The 25,830-nt window shown below is 36.8% G+C and overlaps 1 protein-coding gene across 14 annotated transcripts in view; it reads right to left on the reverse strand.

Annotated features, from left to right (window-relative positions):
* Positions 1 to 25,830, reverse strand: part of MYO9A (myosin IXA) — a 291,871-nt gene that overhangs the window by 257,968 nt on the left and 8,073 nt on the right. For 11 of the 14 annotated variants that reach the window (XM_086711104.1, XM_086711111.1, XM_086711115.1 and 8 more), the window contains one exon: positions 2,444 to 2,562. The exons of the other annotated variants lie outside the window; for them this stretch is intronic. The gene's annotated coding sequence lies outside the window, so the exon portion shown is untranslated. Of the gene's footprint in view, positions 1 to 2,443; positions 2,563 to 25,830 lie in introns of those variants that run through there. 14 annotated transcript variants of the gene reach the window in all.

Consider the following 25,830-nt stretch of genomic DNA (forward strand, 5'->3'; position numbering starts at 1 on the left):
ACTTCTTTACCAAGTTCTCAAGGTCATTTTCCAAGAAGAAAAAAAAGAAGTATCCTTTCTCTTTATATTTACTTTATCACAGGGATCTACAAATGAATGTTAGTAAGATCATACACTAACATTCAGTAACAAGAGAAAAATAAAATCAGGCAAATTCATATCTAAAAAATAAAAATCTAGCTTCACTACACAGAAAATAACTCAAAGCAAAAATCTCACCAGTAGATATTAAAAGGAGAACATTCTACTATCAAGGCAGGGTCCATTCGAGAAAACAATACTGATTTGTATACAGTTGTAAATGTCATGGGGAGAAAGCTATTAAATATTTTGAACTTATTTTAGAAAAATAATTTGGAGGAAGTGGTGTTCAAGAGCTAATATTCATGTTTCTTTGTATTTTAGTACTTATAATTTTGGAAAAATAATTTGGAGGAAGTGGTGTTCAAGAGCTAATATTCATGTTTCTTCATATTTTAGTACTTAAAACTGAATTTACAAGTAAATATGTAACTTACTTAAATATGTAAATATTTATATTTTTAAACTTTTCCAACTATGTGTTTTATAATACTCTTTTTTTTTCAAAAGTCTCTACTCTTTTTACAAACCCATTTCCTCCTCTTCCTGGGCACACAGCTAGACTGCATTTCCCAACCTTCCTTGCAGTTAATTATATGGGACCATGCAACTGAATCCTTGGCCAATGGTAAGTGGGCAGGGTGATGTCCTTTCAGGCTGAGCCAATAAGAGCCCCTAAATAAAGGGGGTGGGAGGGCCTGCCTTTCCTTGTCTACTAGAAAATGGAAAGGATCCAGGGGAAATCTCTAAAGTCCTATGGGATACAGAGCCACTAGATGGAAAAACCCTGGTCCCAAATGACCACACAAAGAACACCCACCATCACCCATCCTCACCCATCTACATTGGACTATGATGGAAAAAGAAGTAAAATTTTATTGTGTAGAATCACTGATATTTGGAGGCTGTTTAGTAATAGCAGTTAGTCTACCCTAACGCATTACTAAAGAAATGTTCTAACTTCCCCCATAAGGAAATTCTTCAATATCCAATCCAACAATAAGTACTATTGGTCTGCCATTAAAATATATCCCGAATCTAACCATTTTTGCCATTCCCATCTATACCACCTAGTTCAAGCCCCTTATCATTCTCTCATCTGAATTAGCGGAAGAGTGTGATATGCCTGTATCCATTGCTCCACTACAGTCTAGTTTACACCTAACAGGGGAGTCAACCCTTCTTAAAGGTAAATCAGATCACGTCACTCTCTTACCAAAATTTTCAATGTCTCTCCATAACACAATTGAATAAAACTGTAACCTCTTACTGTAGCCTAACTTCATCTTTCCCTCACTCTACTCCACCTCTACCCTCACTGGTCTTTTTTTGAATTTAAGCTTATTCCTGCTTTAGGACCTTTACACTTCCTTCCTGCCCCCTCTACCTGGACCTTCTTTCATTCACCAAGGTGTCTGCTCAAATGCCAACTCCTCAGAGAGGATTTTCTTTCCTAACCTATGTAAAATAACACCCTTTCCCTGCTATATTCTCCTTGTCCTGATCTATTTTTAATCATAGAACTTGATACACTACCTAGAATTATATTACTATTTATTTGTTTTTTTGTCTATTGGAAGACTTCCCCACTAAAACGTTTTTGTCTTTTTCTTCATAGGTATCCACAGCTCAAAAATATATTTGTTAAAGAAATAAATCCACATACGCATTAATCCACGTTTTAGAAATCATTTTTACTGCTTAAGGCAGTCATTTTATTAATAGTTTGTTTTCCCTTTTTCCTACCTTCTCATCTATTTTCATCTATATACACCACTTTATTTAACTTCCTGTAAGAGCTGTTCTCAACAATAATTTAACAATATCTGGCCTTAAAAATAGGAGCAAGAAGGAGCACCTAGCTGGCTCAGTTGGTAGAACAGGAGACTCTTGATCTCGGGGCTGTAAGTTCAAGCCCCACGTTGGGTATAGAGATTACTTAAAAAATAAAATATTTAATAAATAAATAAAATTTAAAAATGTAAATGAGTATCAAATTTCTTTCCTAAGGAGTTAATCAATGTTGCTGATAGAGTAAGTGTGCCGAGTAATATATGTAGAAGGTGGCTCTTGGGGCACCTGGGTGGCTCAGTCAGTTGACCATCCTACTTTGGCTCAAGTCATGATCTCACAGTTTGTGAGTTCGAGCCCCACATTGGCCTCATTGCTGTCAGAGCAGAGCCCACTACGGATCCTCTGTCCCCCTCTCTCTGCCCCTCCCCAACTTGCGCTCTTTCAAAAATAAACAAACATTAAAAAAAAAAGAAGATGGCTCTTAAGAGAATACCTAAATGGCCAATAAAGATATGAAAAAGAATTCAACATCTGCAGTGAATTAGTTTATTGTTCAAAAATTCACTACCTGGGGTGCCTGGGTGACTCAGTCGGTTAAGTGTCCAACTCTTGATCTCAGCTCAGGTCTTGCTCTCAGGGTTGTGGGTTCAAGCCCCACTCTGGGTTCTGTGCTGGGTGTGGAGGCTTCTTAAAAAAAAAAAAAATATTATTCACTACCTATCCTCAAGTCCAGTCAAGTATACCTCCTCATCCCTTGAACTGAGCTAAGCCACATGACTTAATTTCAAGAGTGAGAGGTCAGGAGACGTGATGATCTTAAAATATGCTTGCCCAGTTAGGTATGCCTTCTTGCATTTGTGCCACAAAATATGCATTATCTAGCCTACTACTCCCAGTAGGAAGATGAGATACACAAGGAAGAGCTATGCCAGGAGACCCACAAAATCATGACCAACAAATAAATATTATTGTACACCACTGGCAATTTTCAAATTGTCTGTTTAGGATTATCAGTTGACTAATATAACATCATTAGTCATCTGAGAAATGAGAATAAAAACCACAATGGGATATTACCAAACCTCTAGCAAAATTGGCTATGTCCACTAAAAGCTACATACAAGAATGTTCACTGCTACTTCATTCAAAAATAGCCAAAGAAATAAAAACAATCAAAATCTTATCAACAATAAAATTAATTAATGGAATACAACACGGCAATAAAAAAGAACTGCTGATACAAACAACAATTAATCTCACAGACAAAAGACTCCATGCAGGGACCAGACTATGACCAAAACATAAATAACTTAAAATCACTCCCTCTATAAGATAGCTCTCCAGTGTTTGTAAATAGTATTTTTTTCTTGGGGCACCTGAGTGGCTCAGTTGGTTAAGCATCTGACTTTGGATCAGGTAACGATGTCCTGGTTCATGAGTTCAAGCCCAACTCAGGTGATAATCTCACACTTTTTTTTTTTTTTAAGTTTATTTTTGAGAGAGAGAGAGCATAAGCAAGGGAGGGGCAGAGAGAGAGGGAGACACAGAATCCAAAGCAGGCTCCAGGCTCTGAGCTGTCAGCGCAGAGCCTGATACAGGGCTTAAACCCATAAACCATGAGATGATGACCTGAGCCAAAGTCAGTCACTTAACCAACTGACCTACCCAGGTACCCCCTGATCTCATGGTTCTTGAGTTCAAGCTCTGCATTGAGTTCAAGCCCTGCTACTGTCAGCAGAGTCTGCTTCAGATCCTCTGTCTCCCTTTCTAAACTCTGCCCCTTCCCCACTCTCTCTCAAAAATAAATAAATGTAAAAAAGTAATAAATTTATTTAAATTTTAGTTAACATACCATGCAATATTGATTTCAGGAGCAGAATTCAGTGATTCATCACTTACATACAACACCCAGTGCCCATCAGAACAAGTACCCTCCTTAGTACCCAACACCCATCTAGCCCATCTCCCCCCAATCTCCCTCCATCAACCCATAGTTTGTTCTCTATCATTAAAAGTCTCTTATGATTTGTTTCCCTCTCTTCTCTTCCCCTACCTTCCCATATGCTCATCTGTTTTGTTTCTTAAATTCCACATATAAGTGAAATCATATGGTATTTGTCTTTCTCTGATTGACTTATTTTGCTTAGCATAATATACTCTAGCTAATCCACATCACTGCAAATGGCAAGGTTTCATTCTTTTTCATTGCTGAGTAATATTCCATTGTATATACATATATACCACATCTTCTTTTGTTTTTGATGTTTATTTTTGACAGAGAAAGAGAGGCAGAGTACAAGCAGGGAAGGGGCAGAGAAAGGGAGACACAGAATCTGAAGCAGGCTCCAGGTTCTGAGCTGTCAGCACAGAGCCCGACATGGGGCTCAAACCCACAAGCCATGAGATCATGACCTGAGGCAAAGTCGAATGCTTGACTAAGCCACCCAGGCGCCCCTATACCACATTTTCCTTATCCATTCATCAGCCAGAGGACACTTGGGCTCTCTCCATAGTGTACCCCTTTGAATCTGTATTTTTGTAGCCTTTGGGTAAATACCTAATAGTGCAATTGCTGTATTATAGGGTAGTTCTATTTTTACTTTCAGATTTTTTTCTTAATACACCAATATGGATGATATAATTATGATGTTTCTGTGCTTTTATCCACTTAACAAAATTCCAAAAGCTTCAAAATGTTTATTAATTCTAATAAAAATCTCTTAAGGCTACAAAAAAAATTTTATATAGTTTTACACAGCAAAGTTTCTGCTCTGAGAAAACCCAACTAGTTGACTCAAAATTACAATATGATGCACAAAGTTTTACAGAAAAAGAATCTTACAATTCTTTAGAATTCTTAATGAAAATACAAAAAATTATACTTGTGGGTGCCTGGGTGGCTCAGTTAGTTAAGCATCCAACTTGATTTCGGCTCAAATCATGATCTCACAGTCGGGAGATTAAGTCCCGCACGGGGCTCCATGCTGGGTGTGGAGCCTGCTTAAGATTCTCCCCCTGTCTCTCTCTCTCTCTTTCTCTCAGCCCCTCCCCTACTTGCACTCTCTCTCTCTTTTTGGAAAAAAAAAATTCTATTTGTAATTAGAAAAAAAAACTATACATGCTTTTTATCCAGCTCATTTATTCATAGATTTTATTTTACTAGCTCAATGATATTTGCCTATAAGATTATCAAATTACCCTTCCACAGTCCTCACAGAAAGAAAACTGTACATCAAACAGCTTTCTCTCTAGGCTCCCAATCTCTAAATAATTAATGTTTTAAGTGAACACACACTTAATGACTCTTACGAGCTCAGGAATGTGCTACATCTCAGCAGCACTTCATTTCTTTAAAAGTCTACAACATTTTCATTCACAGCTTTAGGAAGACTAATGCCTCTTTATTGATAATATATAGTTAGACACTATGCTATATGCTTGATATGCATTACCCCATTTAATAAGAAATGTGTGCTATTATCCTCATTTAAAGATGAAGAAACCAGCTCAGAAATGTTATGTGATGTTCCCAAAATGATACAGATGATCTGGGGTTAGAAACCAGGTCCCGACTATAGATGCTGGAGAGATGTGGAGAAACGGGAACTCTCTTGCACTGTTGGTGGGAATGCAAATTGGTGCAGCCACTCTGGAAAACAGTGTGGAGGTTCCTCAAAAAATTAAAAATGGACCTACCCTATAACCCAGCAGTAGCACTGCTAGGAATTTACCCAAGGGATACAGGTGTACTGATGCATAGGGGCACTTGTACCCCAATGTTTACAGCAGCACTTTCAACAATAGCCAAATTATGGAAAGAGCCTGAATGTCCATCAACTGATGAATGGATAAAGAAATTGTGGTTTATATACACAATGGAGTACTACATGGCAATGAGAAAGAATGAAATATGGCCCTTTGTAGCAACGTGGATGGAACTGGAGAGTGTTATGCTAAGTGAAATAAGCCATACAGAGAAAGACAGACACCATGTGGTTTCACTCTTATGTGGATCCTGAGAAACTTAGCAGAAACCCATGGAGGAGGGGTAGAAAAAAAAAAAAAAAAGAGGTGAGAGTGGGAGAGAGCCAAAGCATAAGAGACTCTTAAAAACTGAGAACAAACTGAGGGTTGATGGGGGGTGAGAGGGAGGGGAGGGTGAGTGATGGGTATTGAGGAGGGCACCTTTTGGGATGAGCACTGGGTGTTGTATAGAAACCAATTTGACAATAAATTTCATATATTGAAGAAAAAAAAAAAAAGAAACCAGGTCCCAATTTCTTAACCAATATGCTACACTTAGCACAAATAAGAAACATGATGATGACAATAATGACAACACACTCACTCAGCATTTACTCTGTGCTTAAGTCATTTAATCTTCATAACAATCCTAATCAAATGTATATTACTATCCTCATTTTACGAATCAAGAAACTGAAGCACATGAAGACTGACACTTGTCTCAGGTTACAGGCTAGTTACACAGCAGAGCCAAGATTTAGACCTCAGTGGTCTAGCCCTAGACTTGGTGCTCTTAAACACTATGCTACTTTGCCTTTCATAAACTGCTTCATGTCATAGTTGAAAAGCTACATATCATATTTCCTCTATGAAATCATAAGCTTTTTATGGAGCAGAGATCAATTCTGACCCCACTGCAGCTCAGTATTAGCTTTTCTTTAGCACAGGAACTGGTAATAATAAAGGGAGACTAGGAGGCACACTGGGGTCCGAAGGAAGGCTTCTTTGCAATAGTGATGTTTGAGTTTAGCCTTGCCACTGAACTACCAAATTGTGTTGTCAACTGCTTAGTCCATATTTGGTGGTCTCCTCTACCAGTCTATAGGCTTGATGAAGCAGAGTATTTGTCTTTATATCTGCTACACAATGTTTGGTACTCAAAAAATGTTTGTTGAATAAATATGTGAAACTATTATAAAGTATTTTACCTCACAATAGCCACTATCAATAGAATCAATAATATAAAACAGATTCAGAAGCAATTTTACAATTTGTGATAAACCACTTATCAAGCTGTTGAAGTAGAAAAAAAAGCAGGGGAAAGCTAGAGATAGACAATAAAAACATATAAGACAGTAGCAACATATGTTATATATACCCAGTAGTAAATATGAGAACAAAGCAGAGAGACTTTTTTTTCTTAATTTACACATTCATAAATTTTTATCCCTTCAGTTAAGATAACCTTCTTCTGAGCACTTCTTCCTTTAATTTTCAATAAGAATTAGAGACTTGGGGAGTTGATCCACTTACAAACTCCATAAATGTCCAAATATTTTGAAGGTCTTGTTGACAAGATAGATAAGCTCAATGACTATAAAATACAAAATGCTGCGATTCAGCCTCACTTTCCACATTCTTAAGCTTGAGGAATAAGAATTCAGCATTTATTTATAAGGGTGGGCCTAGGGGTATCTTTCAACCCTACTACTCTGTTTATGAAACACACTTCTATAATATGACATCTTTCAGGTACTGAATGACTTTTCAGATAACCATACTCTTAATCACTTGAGTAGTTTTACAGGCATACTTTAAACTCAGATTTGAATCCTCTGTATGAATGATTCTGAGAGACTTTCAGAGTCATGTGAGCAGGAGACCCTTCTAACAGATCATCTCTTCTTGTCCACTTTGGGAGATGTCCCACAGTCTCTTTAGTCTTTGTCCCTACTACATTTTTTATTTGCCCTGTTTTTCTACTCTTCAATAATACTAATGTTCCTTGTATTAACTATTGCTCAATTCCTCCATTCCAGATAATTTAACCAATGTTCTAAAACTCTTCAACAATTAAGCATCCTGAGGACAAAACAATAAATAAATAAATAAATAAATAAATAAATAACAAAAACAAAGAAACAAATGAACGAACTAATTTTGGATAACCGTATGGTCTTTTTCTATAGAGAGCCAGAGTATAAATATTTTAGGCTTTGTGGATCACATATTTGGAGTTTTTGTTTTGTTTTACTCTTTTAAATGTTTAAAAATGTAAAAACCATATTTAGCTCTCAGACAGAACAAAAACAGGCCACCTGCCAGATCTGGCCTGTGGACAGCAGTTTGTCTATCATTATACTAGAGGACTTACGTATGCTATTTTAGTTATCAGTAGCATGCAGTGAAGCCTCAGGGAGGTGGTAACAAACCTGTATGAAATGAAGAAGCCAACTATGATAACATATGTGAGAAATACTCCAGGCTAAGAGGAATACGTAATGCAAAATGTTTAAATCAGAAACAAACTTGGTATGGTTGCGGAACAGAAAGGAGGTTAGGGTAGTATGGCTGAAACAAAGTATTCCACAAGGAAAATGGTGAGAAAGTTGAGGTTAGAGATAGAAAGGAGTCGGATCGTACCTCACAGTCTGGGATTTCATTCTAATGTACTAGCCTCTGGGTATTGTTTTATTTTATTGTTTATATACAAGGAATAATATAACCTGATTTATGTTTTTAAAAGGTTACTCCAGTTACTTGAAAGAGAATGGATTAGAGGAGGGAGGGAAGAAGGAGTAGAAGCTGGGAGACCAGTTAAGAGACTATTACAGCAGTCTAGGCAAAAGGTAATGGTTGTTGAATAAAATAGTAGCAGCTGGGGATAGAAAGAAATGGACAGATTGGGTATGTATTCTGTACTCAATGATGAATTGATTAGATGTGGGAACAAAGACAACACTTAGGTTCATCTGACTGAAAGGGACCAGGTAAATAGTGGTTCTATTTACTAAAATAGAAATAGAAACCTGGGGAAAAAACAGGTTTGTTCATGTTCATTTGTTGTTGGTGTGTTTGTTGCTGTTAGGGGCTGGGGGCTGTGTGTGATATGTCTTTGGCCATGTTAAGTCTAGGACTCTAACAGGATATGCAAGTGAAAATATTATGAAAGCAACTAGATAGACAAGTCTGGAAAACAAACGAGGGAAGGGCTAAAGATAAGGCACATCTGCTAACCATCAGCATATAGATGGCACTTTAGGCAATCAGACTAGATGAACTCACGTACAAACACACAGCAGATAGAGAAGAACTATGACTAAGCCCTATGGGTCATCAGTGGTTAGGGGTCCTGCAGAGAAGAATGAGAGTCAAAAATAGAGCAGCTAATGACTTAAAACACACAGTAATAACAGCAATAGTAGTAATAATAATAATAATGGTTAACCCTTAGAATATTTAATATGTGGGGCACCTGGGTGGCTCAGTTGATTAAGTGTCTGACTTCGGCTCAGTTCATGATCTAACGGCTTGTGACTTCTAGCCCCACGTCAGGCTCTGTGCTGACAGTGCACGCAGAGCCTGGAGCCTGCTTCAGGTTCTGTGTCTTCCTCTCTCTCTGTCCCTCCCCTACTTGGGCTCTCTCTCAGAAATGAACGTTAAAAAAAATTTTTTTGAATTAAAAAAAAAAAAGCAATACTTGATATGTGCCAAACTATTCATTTTAGTCATTCAATCTTAGAACAATTTTGTGGAGCTAAACAGCACTATTATCACAATTTTCAAATGAAGAAACTGAAGAACAGCAGATAAACAATGTGCTTTAGATGGTATATCGAAGCAGAGGAAAACCACCAGAAAAATGAAGGCTCATGAAGGAAAAGTATTTCAAGCAGCAGCAAATGAAGTTGAATAGAGAAATGACCTACGGATTTGAAACCATGGAAATCATCTGTGACCATTCTAGATCTGATTGATGTTTGTGACTAGTTGCATCTGGGCATGTTACCCCAATCTCCTCATGGGGTGAGGTGTGAAAGATAAATAAGTTATTGTTGAGTATTCCATTACCTACCTATAAACAGACAACTCATCTTTCCTATTATAAATCATTCATGGTTAGTAATCTATTTTTATAGGATCATTCTCCAATAATATAAATATTTAAGACGTTATGGAGATAGAGCAAACCGTTTGTTCCCAGAAGTTAAAGCTAAGCCACTACTAACCACCCAACAAGAGTGACCTTACATAAATTTGTATTTACCTCTAAAGAGGTACCTATATCAAGATCAACAACTTGCAACATTTACCACAGATAATTAAAAATCAATGATGAATCAATTAGAAAGTATACCTACCTCAACCAACTACCACTGCAATAAGGATCCATGGAACATCAAAAAAGCACAGCCAAGTCATGCATTTGGCTACAGTCATTAGATCTAAGCATACCCCCTGCTCTTCTAAATTTATTCCACAGAGCCAACGTATCACTTTTATTCATATCTCAAGGGAATCTAAATTAAAATATCAATGACAGTCTCATAAAAACTGAAAAAAGAAATTTAGATGAGGAAGAGACAAAGAAATCATTTGATTGAAACAAATACATGAACTATAGCTGGGATTAGCTGTTTAGCAAGAGTCTAGCATGGCACTGATTTTATAGCAAAAGCTCCCTACGGAGCCAGAAAAACAAACAAAACCCAGCACTGATATAATCTTCCTCTATTTTGGTGACCTTTTACAGATGGAATTGAGGTGCTTTCTAACAGAAAGCAACAAACTGGAAATGCCAACAATGACAAGTAATATGTAAATTTGGTACCACAGTCTGCTGAAATTAAAAGGCTCTCCAAAAAGTTAAGAAAAAGGATAGCCAAAAATAAAGTAGCTGTGTGACCTGTACAAATTATTTAACTCACAATATTATTCATTGGCATTTAATCATGGTCTGTGCAGAGGTCCACAATTTTTTTCTGTAAAAGGCCAGACAGTAAGTATGTTAAACTTTGCAGGTCCTATGGTTTCTTTCCCAACTACCCAACTCTGCCCTTGTAGCCCCAAAACAACTGTAAATAAAAACTTACCCTCATATCACCTGCCCTTTACTCATAAAAGCTGAAATCCAAAATTAACTAATGAAAATTTAGATTTGACTAGACATTCCTGTACAATAATAAAAAATTAATCATGTTCCATATAGTTTATGTCATCTTCACTAGAAATGAGAATGAAAGCAAAGCTTAAGGCACATAGCCACACCAATAAACTTGTTAATACTATTAATTAATAGAGGGGTGCCTGGGTTGCTCAGTAAGTTAAGAGGAGCGGCCAACTCCCGATTTCGGCTCAGTTCACAGTCTCACGGTTGGTAGGATAGAGCACCTCATGCTTGGGATTCTCGCTCTCCCTCTCTCTGCCCCTTACCCACGTGTGCATGCACTTTCACTAGCTCTCTAAAAATAAATAAGCTTTTTTTTTAATTAATAGGATACCACCTTTTCAATCTGTACAAATGAAGAAAACAAACATAACTTTAATTTTTTAACTCAAATTTCAAAGTGTTTTCTAAACCTTTAGCAATACACAGCCACGGCATAAATTAACATTAGACATACATCTTTATCTGCAAATATTTTCATACCTATAAGAAATTTTAAATTGCTCAACTGTGATTGGGCAAAGAAAACCACTATTTGCTGATTTCTGTTTATCAATAATTTTATCCTTACAATGCTTACGGTATTTCCATTGCACCCTCCTCTTTCACTACTTAGCTGATTCCTAGATACCCCCTCAAAAAAAAAAAAAAAAAAAACCCACAAAGAAACCTAGTATAGAGTCTGACACCCTGAGAGACAATAGTGAATCTATAATACAACATTCAACAGCATCCATTATTTCTGAATATGCAAAAAATTGATATGAGATATGCTATTATGACATGAATAAACTAATATACCAATCCATCAAAACTATCGTATACTTGTCTTCTCTTTCTTATACTCTTTTCCACTATGGCTTTCTCTAGACAAGATTTAGCTTCTATTCTGTTCTGATATTTGGATTTACACTACTATTATGGGCTGAATTGTATCCCCCTAAAATGTATATGCTGAAGCCCTAACCCCCAATGTGGCTATATTTGGAGATAGGATGTTTAAAGAGGTAACTAGGGCTAAATGAGATCATCCAATAGGACTGACATCCTTATTAAAAAAAGAAGAGACACCAAAAAAAAAAAAAAAAAAAAAAGGCCATGCAAGGACACGGTGAAAAGGTAGACATCTGCAAGCTTAGGAGACCTCGGGAGAAACCAAACCTGTCAACACCTTGATCTTGGACCTTCAGCCTCCAGAACTGTGAAAAAATAAATTTCTGTTATTTAAGCCACCCAGTCTGTGGGATTTTGTTATGGCAGCCCTAGCAAACTAGTACAACTATACAGCAGTTTTTGATATACAATTACCAATACACCTTAAAACTTGACACTGTATTATAGTGAACTCTATAGGATACTTACTCTAGTTTTCTGCCATTGCCTAAGAAATACAATGCCATCCCTCTGTGCCTAGTATATGCATGGCTTTCTTTTTCCATCAGAGCTTGAAATATACACAACTTCCTTTCTCTTCCATCCCTTCAACTGTGATAATTTCTGATTTCTACTCTTATTTACCACAGTCAGGCATCTCCTTTCCAACACACTCAAAAATGTAACCTGACATATTTGTCACTTGCCACTCTGACACATTTTCCCCTCTCTCACCCAGCCCTTTACAATCTGCATCACATACACTTCTCAGCCTTGGCACTACTGACATAAGGCATTCAGAAGCATCACTGACCAATGAGAGCACTTCTGGTCCATGAACAAAACAATAACATGGTGCTTTCTATTATTTATCTTTTTGCCCACACCAGTAGGCTATTTTCTCTGAGTGTTGCAACTGTTCCTTGAGTTGGGAAAATTCAAATGTTTAACTCTATGTAAGCTTATTAAAGTGAAAACCTCTGCTCTTCAAATATTATCTACAAAGAGACTAGCTTTATTGATTTCCATCAACAAAACATGTGCTACAAGTTGATTTTTCTAGTTACATTGACAGCTCTGTGCTCATTTATCCATAGTTATCCAGTCTCCCTTCTCTGACCAATGTGGTACATTTCTACAAAGAAACAGCATTCCAAAAATACAAGTACGTTCAGATAAGAGCATCCCTTACCAACTTGCTCAAGAATAAAGCCTAAAATTTTGTTCTCATTAGAACAGTAGTACAGCAAACAACTAAGTTAATACTTCAAAATACGCACTCATCAAATATTGCCTTATTGCCTCAAAAGTCAAACATTACGGAAAAATGTATCATTTTTATTCCTTCAAGATCTTGACTTTTATCAACACAATATTGCCAGATCATTTATAGAAAAGTTTAATCTTGGGGAACTGGGTGGTTCAGTCGGTTAAGCTTCCGACTTCAGCTCAGGTCATAATCTCATGGTCCATGAGTTCAAGCCCTGCGTCGGGCTCTGTGCTGACAGCTCAGAGCCTGGAGCCTGCTTCAGATTCTGTGTCACCCTCTCTCTCTGCCCTTCCCCTGCTCCTGCTCCATCTCTCTCTCTCTCTCTCTCTCAAAAATAATAAACATTAAAAAAAAAGTTTAATCTTAAAAGTTTTCTTAGGTTTTGATCCTATGAAAAGGGTGCCTTCATTCACTATGTGTCAAAAACCATATTGTGCCAATGACTTAAGTGGGATTCTTTTTTTTTTATGCTGTGAGATAACAATTCTAAATTAATAACTTATAAGGAATAAGTATTCATGGTAAGTTAACAGTTTTATGTAAAAATAAAAGTTCAAGTTAATCATTATTTTACTGCATGGCAATTAGATATATAACGAGTCACAAATTATTTACCAGTACATCAGTAAAATCTCAGCTATTCTGAATTTTTAAAGAAGTCATTCTAGAAATCCAACTTCTCCAACACTGGAATTTCAGCTCTTTAATTAAGCACTAGAGGGCACCTGGGTGGCGCAGTCGGTTAAGCGTCCGACTTCAGCCAGGTCACGATCTCGCGGTCCGTGAGTTCGAGCCCCGCGTCAGGCTCTGGGCTGATGGCTCAGAGCCTGGAGCCTGTTTCCGATTCTGTGTCTCCCTCTCTCTCTGCCCCTCCCCCGTTCATGCTCTGTCTCTCTCTCTGCAAAAATAAATTAAAAAAAATAATAATAAAATAAAAAAAATAAATAAAAAAAAAAATTAAGCACTAGAAGTTGTTTTCAAATACTCTGGATGAAATTATTTCCACAACATATTTTTTTTTAATGTTTATTTTTGAGAGAAAGACAAAGCACGAGCACAGGAGGGACAGAGGGAGAGGGAGACACAGAATCTGAAGCAGGCTCCAGGCTCTAAGTTGTCAGCACAGACCCTGATGCAGTACTCAAACCCACAAACTGTGAGATCACGACCTAAGACAAAGTTGGATGCTCAACCGACCAAGCCACACAGACACCCCTCCACAACATATTTCTAACTTTATATCTTTTAAAGCAGAGTATACTGAATATAATTCACACATTTCTTAAGAATCTGGAATCTTGTAGTAAATGTCAATTTTTATACGATAGTGATATTCATAAAAACTACTGACACACATAAGCAAAGTTCTCTGTCCCTATCTCAGTATCAACAGATTGGCTTACTTTTAGTTTATAGAAAAGCTTTTCATGCTTTCAGCCTAACAACCTACAAATGCCCCTCTGTTCTCACTGCTGCTTCTAATCCATGCGGCCTTAGAAACCAAATACTTATTTGAATTGTCTAAAATAAGACTAACCTCTAAATGAAAGCCTAAGGGATTGTCACACAAGTACAGAAATGTTAACCATAGATTTCATGAAATCTCCATTAACCATTTAGAGACTTTTTCCAAAATAATTTTATGGGGGAAATATGGGCTTTATAGTCACACAGGGGTTCAGATCCTACTTTTAGCACTTACTAGTTGTAGAGCCCTACATAAATAATAAGCCATCTTCCCTAAAAGTTTGCATGCAGTTAAAAGAAATCACCATGATCACCTAATTCACGGTTGCTATGAAGTTAAATGTGATACTAGACATAAAAAAAAACAATGACTCGGGGCACCTGGGTGGCTCAGTCGGTTAAGCGTCCGACTTCGGCTCAGGTCATGATCTCACGGCTCGTGAGTTCGAGCCCCCCGTCGGGCTCTGTGCTGACAGCTCAGAGCCTGGAGCCTGTTTCAGATTCCGTGTCTCCCTCTCTCTCTCTGACCCTCCCCCGTTCATCCTCTGTCTCTCTCTGTCTCAAAAGTAAATAAACGTTAAAAAAAAAAATTCACAAAAAAACACAATGACTCTTACAAAGTAGGTGCACAATTAAAAGGTGTACTTTCATCTTTGATTTACAGACGTTAATGTGGCATATTTGCTGAATTTTATCACCTTTTGTACAGCCAACAAAATTTTCCATTTCTTTTTCAACATTTTTAAGTTCTGTGTATCTACATATGGTGTTAGTTTCTCCCAACAAACAGCTTTTGAGTATTTTATGCCTTTCTTGTCCTCTATAACTGAGACTTCTCCTGCATTGCCCAAGCAGCTGAAATCCCTAAGACCGTACTGGGAACATGGAAAAGAACGTACAAACCTAAGTGTTCACACTCTAGATCACAAATAAGCTTTCTAAAGTCAAAGTCTCTGTCTAATACTTACTAGTAATATAATTTTGAAGCAAGCTAGTCTAGCTCTCTGAGCCTTAATTTCTTCATATTCAAAAAATAATATTGAAGCATCTAGGTGGTTCATTCAGTTAAGCATCTGATTCCTGATTTCGGCTCTGATCATGATCTCACAATTCATGAGTTCAAGCCCTCCATTGGGCTTTGTGCTGACAGTGCAGAGCCTGCTTGAGATTCGGTCACCCTCTCTCTGCCCCTCTCCCATTCGCTATCTCTCTCAAAATAAGCCAAATAATAAACAAAAAATAACATCAATCTCCAATAATATGGCCAGTTATTTGGAACAAAGCAATGAGATTTTCAAAACTAAATAAAACAGAAAACACATATTCTTAAAAGTATCAAAAAGTGACAAGATAGTAGGGAACCATAAGGTCAAAACATAAGAAAGGGCAGGAATTCAGAGAAGAAAGCAGAGTGCTGAAGCCAGGTTAGCCGCTAATCAAAACCAAACTTGGACTTTGATTATCACAGTCTCATAAAGATAGTAGCCCAGGGCCCACCCAAGGCAGTAAGTCTGATAGGACACCCTATACCATACAACTGTAACCCATTAAATCAACCAAAGAAAACCTGTTCCATTCTAACCCATCCCCTTAAAACTGCAAAGAAAGTTGCTTTGGCACTGAACTGTAACAGAAAAGGGGAAAGCAGAGTTCCTGTCAAGTTATAACTTCTTCAGTAAAGGACCAGATGTAAGTACTTTAGGCTTTGGAGGCTTTGGAGGCTACAACCACTCAAACTCCTTTGTTGTAGCTTGAAAACAGCCACAAACGATACAGAAACAAATGAGCATGTTACATTCCAATAACACTTTATTTATGGGCACTGAAATTTTGAGTTTCATATAATTTTCACATGTCACAAAATATTCTTTTTTTGCCAATCATTTAAAATGTAAAAACCATTCTTAGCTTTCAACCTTACAAAAACCAGGTGGCACAGAGCACAGTCTGCCTTGAGTTGTAACCATAAGACACACCACCATCTAAGGCACCACTAGACTACACACACAGATTTGTGGCCCTAATTCACATCACTTGTATGACCAAAAAACAAACAAACAAACAAACAAACAAAAAAACAGGTTATAGGCATCTAGAACATGCCTGTGCAAATGTCACAAATAATGTCCCAAGAAAGGGCATTACTTAGACCAAGCACAAAGAAAGCAAAACACCATGAACGACAACAAGCAAACAAAGGTTAGAAACAGATCTACAGGGTGGGGGAGAGAGGAATGTGGGTTATGGGCAATGAGGAGAGCACTTGTTGGGATGAGCACTGGGTGTTGTATGGAAACCAATTTGTCAACAAATTATATTTTAAAAAAAACAACAAAGTTAATATTCTCATCAAAAAAAACCAGATGTACTAAAATATCAGATATTGTAAATGATCATACACAAAACATAAAATAACTGCTTACTAATGCTGAAAGCAATAAACATGCCTGAAAATATTTGAAAGGAACAAAAACTATACAAAATGACTTGGAAGATAGAGAAAACAGCTTATAAAATTGTAAAACACAGTTGAAACTAACTGGAACAGTGAAGAAAAAATTACCCATAATAAAAGAAAAAAAATATTTTTAAAAAGATCACCTAAGAAAAAAAGTTAATAGACAAGTAAATTGGAGATCCAGAAAAGAAAAGAGTCCTGACATTGTAATATCATGTTCTTTTCAAATAGAAGCCAGTAATAAAAAGATGACTAGGAGTAACAAATGGTATCCTTCACACCAATATATATCCCATCTCACATATCCTTCTACAATGTAATGTTCACACTCCCTATGTTCTTTCCCCATTGAACTTGGATGGACCTTTGTAACTGTCTCCATCAACAAAATGCAACAAAGTAAGGCTGTGTGACTTCTGAGATTAATTCAAAAACAGTAACATGGCTGCTACCTAGCATTTTCTTCCTCAGGAATTCCAGTGGTCATACTATAACAACATTTTAAAAGCTCCATGGAAAAATCCACATGGAAAGGAACTGAGGCAGAACTGCCAAACTGAACTGCTCCTGAATTCCTGACACACAAAAACTGTAAACGGTAATAAGCGACTACGCTCTGGGCTTAACTTGTTATGCCACAACAGATAATTAACATACAAAGGAAATCCTCAGAAGAGTTGTAAATTTTAAAACACAGTCCTGGGGCACCTGGGTGGCTCAGTCGATTGAGCATCTGACTTCGGCTCAGGTCATGACCTCTCAGTTTGTGAGTTCGAGCCCCGCATCCGGCTCTGTGCTGACAGCTCAGAGCCTGGAGCCTGCTGCGGATTTTGTGTCTCCCTCTCTCTCTCTGCCTCTCTCCCACTCACACTCTGTGTCTCCTTCTCTCTCAAAAATAAACATTAAAAAAATTTTTAATAAAAAAATAAAAAATAAAACACAGTCCTAAATAAACCATGTGACAAATAACTAAATAGAAAATATTGTGAACTAGACTGTAACAAGATACTTATGAGATGCAGCTAAAGCAATATCTGACAGGGAAATTTATAACCCTAAATAGGTATAACAAAAAAAATAGGGAATTGTCTATTCAAGAAAATAGGAAAATAGCAAAATAAACCTACAACAAGTATGGGAAAATAATAGAAATGAGAAATAAAAGAAAATATATATTGGAAAGGTCCAACAAAGCCAGAAGTTGGGTCTCTGTAAAAACTATAAGTTGCCAATCCTCTGGCAAGAATGCTGAGTAAAAGAAAGGGAAAGGGATCAGAAATGACAACAGGGACAAAAACTACCAATGCTACAAACATTACAACAGTAAGAGGATTTTTTTTTTAATACAGATGAAATTGAAAAAATATCCTAGAAATATATTTAACTCAGCAAAACTTACTCAAGAAGACATAGAAAATTTAAATGGTCCCATTAAAAAACAAAGCACAATGACTCTAAAAAAAAAAAAAAAAAAAAAAAATCTTCCCACAAAGAAAACTCCAGAGCTTTACCAGCAAGTTCTCCCAAATACTCAAGGAATCTTAAATAAATTCTTCCCAATTCTTTTTATGAAGCTGGCATAACTCTGAAACCAAAAATCCTGGTAAGGACCAGACTAGAAAGAGAAATCTTAAGCCAATCTTACCCCTGAACTGGTATGCAAAAATTACAAATACTGGCAAACAAAAACCAGCATCATAATATGCTGTAATCAAGTTAGGCATATCCCAGGAAAGCAAAGACAAATCCAATATTAATATCAGACAGCCAGTTAATATAATCAACCATGCTTCAAGAAATCCATAAAAATTCAATATTTATTCATGTCTCAAAAGGAGTCTTTGCAAACTAGAAATTGAAGAAAACTTCCTTAATTTGATACAAGGTACCTACAAAAACCTTCAGCATACCGACATATCAGATAAAGGGTTAGTAACCAACATCTATAAAGAACTTATCAAACTCAACACCCAAAAAACAAATAATCCAGTGAAGAAATGGGCAAAAGACAGGCATAGACACTTCTCCAAAGAGGACATCCAGACGGCCAACTGACACATGAAAAAATGCTCAACATCACTCATCATCAGGGAAATACAAATCAAAACCACAATGAGATACCACCTCACACCTGTCAGAATGGCTAACATTAACATATCAGGCAACAACGGATGTTGGCGAGGATGCGGAGAAAGAGGATCTCTTTTGCACTGCTGGTGGGAATGCAAACCAGTGCAGCCACTCTGGGAAACAGTATGGAGGTTCCTCAAAAAATTAAAAATAGAACTACCCAACAACTCAGCAATTGAACTACTAGGCATTTATCCAAGGGATACAGGTGTGCTGTTTCTAAGGGGCATGTGCACCCCAATGTTTATAGCAGCACTATCAACAATATCCAAAGTATGGAAAGAGCCCAAATGTCCATCAATGGATGAATGGAGAAAGAAAATGTGGTATATATATATACAATGGAGTATTACTCGGCAATCAAAAACAATGAAATCTTGCCATTTGCAACTATGTGGATGGAACTAGAGGGTATTATGCTAAGTGAAATTAGGCAGTCAGAGAAAGACAAACATCGTATGACTTCACTCATATGAGGACTTTAAGAGACAAAACAGATGAACACAAGGGAAGGGAAACAAAAATAATATAAAAACAGGGAGGGGGACAAAACAAAAGAGACTCATAAATATGGAGAACAAACTGAGGGTTGCTGGAGGGGCTGTGGGAGGGGGGTTGGGCTAAATGGGTAAGGGGCATTAAGGAATCTACTCCTGAAAGCATTGCTTCACTATATACTAATTTGGATGTAAATTTTAAAAAATAAAAAATAAAGTTAAATTACAAAAAAAAAAAAAAAGAGTATGCAACATGATTGGGAGCCATTTAGTTTTTTGCATAGAAAATTTTGGGTGTGCTAGGAACTTTAAGTTTAATGTAGGAAGTTAAGAAACATTTTAGAGGCTATACTGTAGACTACTTGATAGATTCTTGTTCCAAATAAGTCTTTGTGGACTGTGCCATCTGTGAGGAATCCCAGGGAAAATGTTTACGTTTTGCATACACTGAAGAAATTTTCTGTAATTTGCCTAATCTATAAATAGCATTTCTGAGTATTTTTCTTTTTCCGTGTGTATGGTTTTCTTCTATCTTCAATTATTAGTATTCTAATAAAAGCATTTCAATTTGAAAAAAAAAAAAAAAGAGTATGTTACAAGTACAGGAACAGACCAATAGAACAGAGGAACAAGGCCAGAAACAGACCTACACAAATATGGATACTTGATATAGGTCAGATGCGGCATTGAGATCAGTATAGAAAAGACGAAATGTTCAAAATCAGTGCTAGGACAGTCAAGTATCCATTTGGGATGGGAAAGAATGGGAAGTATCCATTTGGGATGGGACCTCCCATTATACATGAAGTCTATCCCAAATAAAGAGCATCTGTGAAAGGTTAAAACTTGAAAGCTCTTAGTAGATCATATTCGAGAACATCTTTAACATAGCCTAGAAAAGGGTTTCTTTAAAAAGATTCAATAAGTACTAGCCAAAGTTGATAAATTCGACTATGTTAACACTGAGAAATTCTGTTGATCAACAAGCACCAACAAGCCAAAAACATAACTTATAACAGGTATAACTGAAGGACCAGTCTCCAAAACATACAGAATTCCTAAAAATCAGTAAGAAAAGCAGAAAAAAACTGGGCAAACAACTTGAACAGGCACATCATATGAAGAAAACTCAAATGGGGGTGTCTGGGTGGCCCAGTCAGTTAAGCATCTGGCTCGTGATTTTGGCTCAGGGCATGATCTCACGGTTCATGGATTTGAGCCCCATGTGGGGCTCCATGCTGACAGCACAGATTCTGCTTGGGATTCTCTCTCCCTCTCTCTCTGTCCCTCCCCACCCTCAAAATAAACTTTAAAAAGAAAAAGAGAAGAGAAAGAAAACTCAAATCTATGAAAAGATGTTCAACTTAATGAGCCATCATGGAAATGCAAATTAAAATTATGGCATACCAAAAAAATAAATAAATAAATAAATAAATAAAAAGGGGCGCCTGGGTGGCTCAGTCGGTTAAGCGTCCGACTTCAGCCAGGTCACGATCTCGCGCTCCGGGAGTTCGAGCCCCGCGTCGGGCTCTGGGCTGATGGCTCAGAGCCTGGAGTCTGTTTCCGATTCTGTGTCTCCCTCTCTCTCTGCCCCTCCCCCGTTCATGCTCTGTCTCTCTCTGTCCCAAAAATAAATAAATGTTGAAAAAAAAAAAATTTTTTTTTAAATAATAAATAAAATTATGGCATACCATCACACCCTTCACACTGGCAAAAATTAAGAGTCTGACAATACCAAGTGTTAAAAATGTAGAGCAATGGAGGGGCAACTTGCTGGCTTAGTCAGTGGAGCATGCAACTCTTGATCTTGGGGCTATGGGTCAAGCCCCACACTGGGTGTAGAGATTACTTAAAAATAAAATCTTTAAAAAAAAAACAACAACAACAGAGCAATGGGAACTTATATACTGTGTTGGAGGAAGTATAAATTAAAATAATTCTGAAAAACACGTTGCCATTATCAAAGTTGAACATGTGCATACCTCACAACTTAGCAGTTCCATTCCTATAAATTCTAGAGAAACATTTATACACTTGAAAATATGAAACAGGTAGAAGAGCACTTACCACCAAATTATTTGTATAACAGCAAGAAAATGAAATCAACTCAAATGTCCATCAAAAATAGAAAGAATAGGGGCACTTGGGTGGCTCAGTCAGTTAAACATCCAACTCCTGATCTCAGCTCAGGTCATGATCTCACAGTCCGTGAGTTCGAGCCCTGCATCAGGCTCTGTGCTGACAGCTCAGAGTCTGGAGCCTGCTTTGGATTCTGTGTCTCGCTCTCTCTCTGCCCCTCCCCTGCTCACACTCTTGTCTCTCTCTGTCTCAAAAATAAATAAAACATTAAAAAAAAATTTTTTTTTAAGGGAAGGGAGAGGCAATCCTGATTTGTTGGCCTGGGTGATGACAACACAAATATTTACTTCAAAATTTTCTTCAAATTGCAAGTTTTATTCACTCTCCTATATATATATGAATAAAAGGAAAAGTAAACTGCATACCATTGCTATAGTAATTTAACACAATAAAGCAACCTATGGGGCACAGGGTATCTGGGTGGCTCAGTCGGTTAAGCATCTGACATCAGCTCGGGTCAGATCACCGCTCCTGAGTTTCAGCCCCACACGGAGCTCTGTGCTGACAGTTCAGAGCCTTGAGCCTGCTTCCAAATCTGTGCCTCCCTCTCTCTCTGCCCCTCCCCCTGCTCACTTTCTGTCTCTCTCTCTCTCAAAAATAAATAACACATTTAAAGAATTAAAAAAAACAATAAAGCAACCTATGTAAGTCTGGTACCTAGTGCTCATTCAAAAAAAAAAAAAAAAGGCTACTAAATTATATAATTTTTAGTATTTCCCCGAAGTTGCTTATGGTAGATACTGAAAAATTTTGTTCAGTAAATGAAACAAATTCAGATGATAAACACACTTAGCATGGTGAACACTGCCTAATGGGTAATTGCATAGAATAGTGGATCACCTACGCTGTACAGCTGTAACTAATACAACATTGCATATTAACTATACTTCCATTTTAAAAAAAAACAATAAACGAAACATTACTTTCAAGCACTGGAGTAAAAGACAATTTAGATCTGAATGGCTAGGTTCCCTAACTTCCAATTTCTATTTCACAAGCCCCAGAGCTTGAATTCCTTCTATCCTAACAGATGCCCTTCCCTCTCCCTTTGGTATTCTTGATCTCTTACTTTTTATTTATACTCATAATATACATCTTATTATACATCAGACTATAAGCAACTGTCACAAAATGCTTGGAATCCCAAAATCTGAGAGATTTAAGGCAGAAAAGAAGAAGAAAGGCTAAAGTGAGGGAGGGGGAAGTTGTAGAAAAAAAGTGAAGACAAACTTGAGTTATCCTTACATGAAAACACCCAGGACATCAGGTTTTTAGTTCCAATGCTTTAAAAGAAACCAAGAAGCAGAGGAAGAAAAAGCAAGTGAATCATCTATTGTCTGACCCTCGTATCATACAACAATAAAAGCAGATTAACATTAACACCAATGACCTAATATACAAGGGGAAGAAAGTATACTATGTCCCAAAACATACCATGAAATTCTCTTCACAACAACAACAACAAAACACAACAAAGCCCACTCAAACTATAGCTCTCTGGAACAAATCAACTCCTTCTCAATTACTTGGGGAAGACAATTTTTTTTTAATTAATTTATTCCATATGTATTACTTATAGTCCAAAAAATTAAACACAAATATCCATCAGATCCAGATTCATTAAAACTATGGTGTATCAGCACAGAATATTATGCCTCCATGAGAAAGATCCGAATGTAACAATATGAAGTACTCTCCAGAATATATTAAGTGGAGAAAAAAAAAGCTACAGAACAGTATATATAGATATTGCTCACGCACACATGCACGTGCACATACACATACATACACACACACACACACACACACACACACCTTTGGCATATGAAGGGAGAATACACACATACATCTTATTTTTCAAAGAGAAAAAATACTGGAATGACTGATCAAAAACTCACAAAAATGTTACCTTTACAGGAGCAAGGAGGAAACAGAATAGAAGAGACAGGGATAAAAATGAGATTTCTAGGGGCGCCTGGGTGGCGCAGTCGGTTAAGCGTCCGACTTCAGCCAGGTCACGATCTCGCGGTCCATGAGTTCGAGCCCCGCGTCGGGCTCTGGGCTGATGGCTCAGAGCCTGGAGCCTGTTTCCGATTCTGTGTCTCCCTCTCTCTCTGCCCCTCCCCCGTTCATGCTCTATCTCTCTCTGTCCCAAAAATAAAAATAAAAAACGTTGGAAAAAAAAAAAAATGAGATTTCTATATATGCCTTTTCATTTGATTTCTCCTTTGAACTATGTGTTTCATATATTCAAAGAGTAATATTAAACAAACAAAACAAAACAAAACAAAAAAAGGGGGGGAGCAAACCCTAAAATGAAAAACAAATGGATCTAACTACATACCTATCAAATTGGTAACAATCACACTGAGAAAATAATGATTTCAAGTGACTTTTAAATATAGTACTAACAATAAGTATATCCTTATTGGGATACATTCTAAGGACAAAATGAAATGCAAAAAAAATCTTAAGCTTCACTGAGTAGGTTTATTTATCTTGAAACTATTTAAGGTGTACTTTAAATATATACATATACATAAAGGTTAAGAAAAACTAAGGTTTTCAATGTAAAAGAGATTAAACTTAAAAAAAAAAAAAAAAAAAAAGGAAAGAAATACCCACAGCGTTAAATTTGAATTAGAATTATCAATATGACCTCATGCTTTTTTTCCCCTCCAGACAAGGCAAGGCCTAGAAGTAGTGACAGCCCCATAAAAATGAGCATATTTAGCATCCAGATATTGGTTTCTAAATATCATCCTCCATTATAAGGAGACAGAGCTCCTGAAGAGAAACTGCTAATTGAAATCTAAAGCAGGAAAAGTCCATGGTGAGCCAAGGTATCTAATACTCAAAAGTAAGGACTCATTCAATGACTAATAATGCATTTATGCAAAAAGAACTGAGGGCTATGCTTGGAGGGGCTCCCAATGCCCTTATTTGAGACCATTTGAGCACCAAAAAGAACAATATCTGTAACTTATTGTAATTCAACAAAGTAAAATCCAAGAGATCATAACAACATTCATTTGTTACCATTGTAATAACTCATAGACCAACTCCTCACTCTGAAAATTAGATGAGAAAGAATTAAGCATTTATTTACTCTGCCCTTTAGGAAGAACTATAGTTCATTCCCAGTTGCTGGAAGGTTATAAAGCTCTTGTTAACTGAAGAATGATAGCTAGTAAGTGTAAAAACAATAATAGAATTAGAAAAATCACTAATTTTCAAGTTTCAATTAAATAACTGAATTGCCTAAGGTTCAACAAAGGATGCTAAAATTATGAGGTAAGGCACACTGAATAATGTAATTTTTTATGGTACCAAAGTATCACCCCCACAAATTATTGTATTTGATCACAGCAGGAAAAATACACTTCTACAATGGAGAGTCAGCAAACACCAACTTTAAACTTCATAAAACTTAGATTACTAATAGTGACATTATGTACCTCCCGTAATATACAACATGAAATATAACATCACCTATGAAGTATTCTTGCCAAAACTTCTTTAATATGCATCTAACTCAAACCTTTAAAATATAACTTCCAATTTACAAAATACACAGTGAACAAAGGAATAAGTTAAACAAAAGCACAAAGAAACCATCAGGTAACTCTAGAAAACAGGCCATTCCACAAGAATGATCTCGTCTTCTCAAAGAAATGTCAATATCATGAGAGAAACAGGAGTGGAGGAAGGAAATTTTCTAGATTAAAAGAGACTAAAAAGATAATCAAATGCAATACAAAAATCTTGACTGAATTCTGGTTTGAAAAAATCATTTTATGGGACAAATGGGAAAATTTTAAATATAGACTGAAAATTAAATGCTATTAGGAAATGACTTATTTTTCGAGGTGTTGGTAATGGCACTGTGGTGATGTAGAGAATATCTTTTTTTTTTTTTAAGTTTTATCTAAATAATCTCTACACCCAACATGGGGCTCTCAAACCAAAAATCAAGAGTCACATGCTCTTCCAACTGAGCCAGCCAGGCACCCCAAGAATATTTATTTTCTTAGGAGATATATGCTGAAGTATTTTGAGATAAACATCATAATAGTCACAGCTTTCAAAAGGCTCAGTGAAAGTATACACATGTCCATACGTATAAAGAACAATAAAGCAAATACGGATGGGCCATTGATAACCTGAATCTAGGTGGCAGACATATCAATGTTCTTTGTCCTAATCATTC

The sequence above is a fragment of the Puma concolor genome, chromosome B3 (genome assembly GCF_028749965.1).
Source record: "Puma concolor isolate L17-30 chromosome B3, mPumCon1.1.hap2, whole genome shotgun sequence".
Classification (NCBI taxonomy): domain Eukaryota; kingdom Metazoa; phylum Chordata; class Mammalia; order Carnivora; family Felidae; genus Puma; species Puma concolor.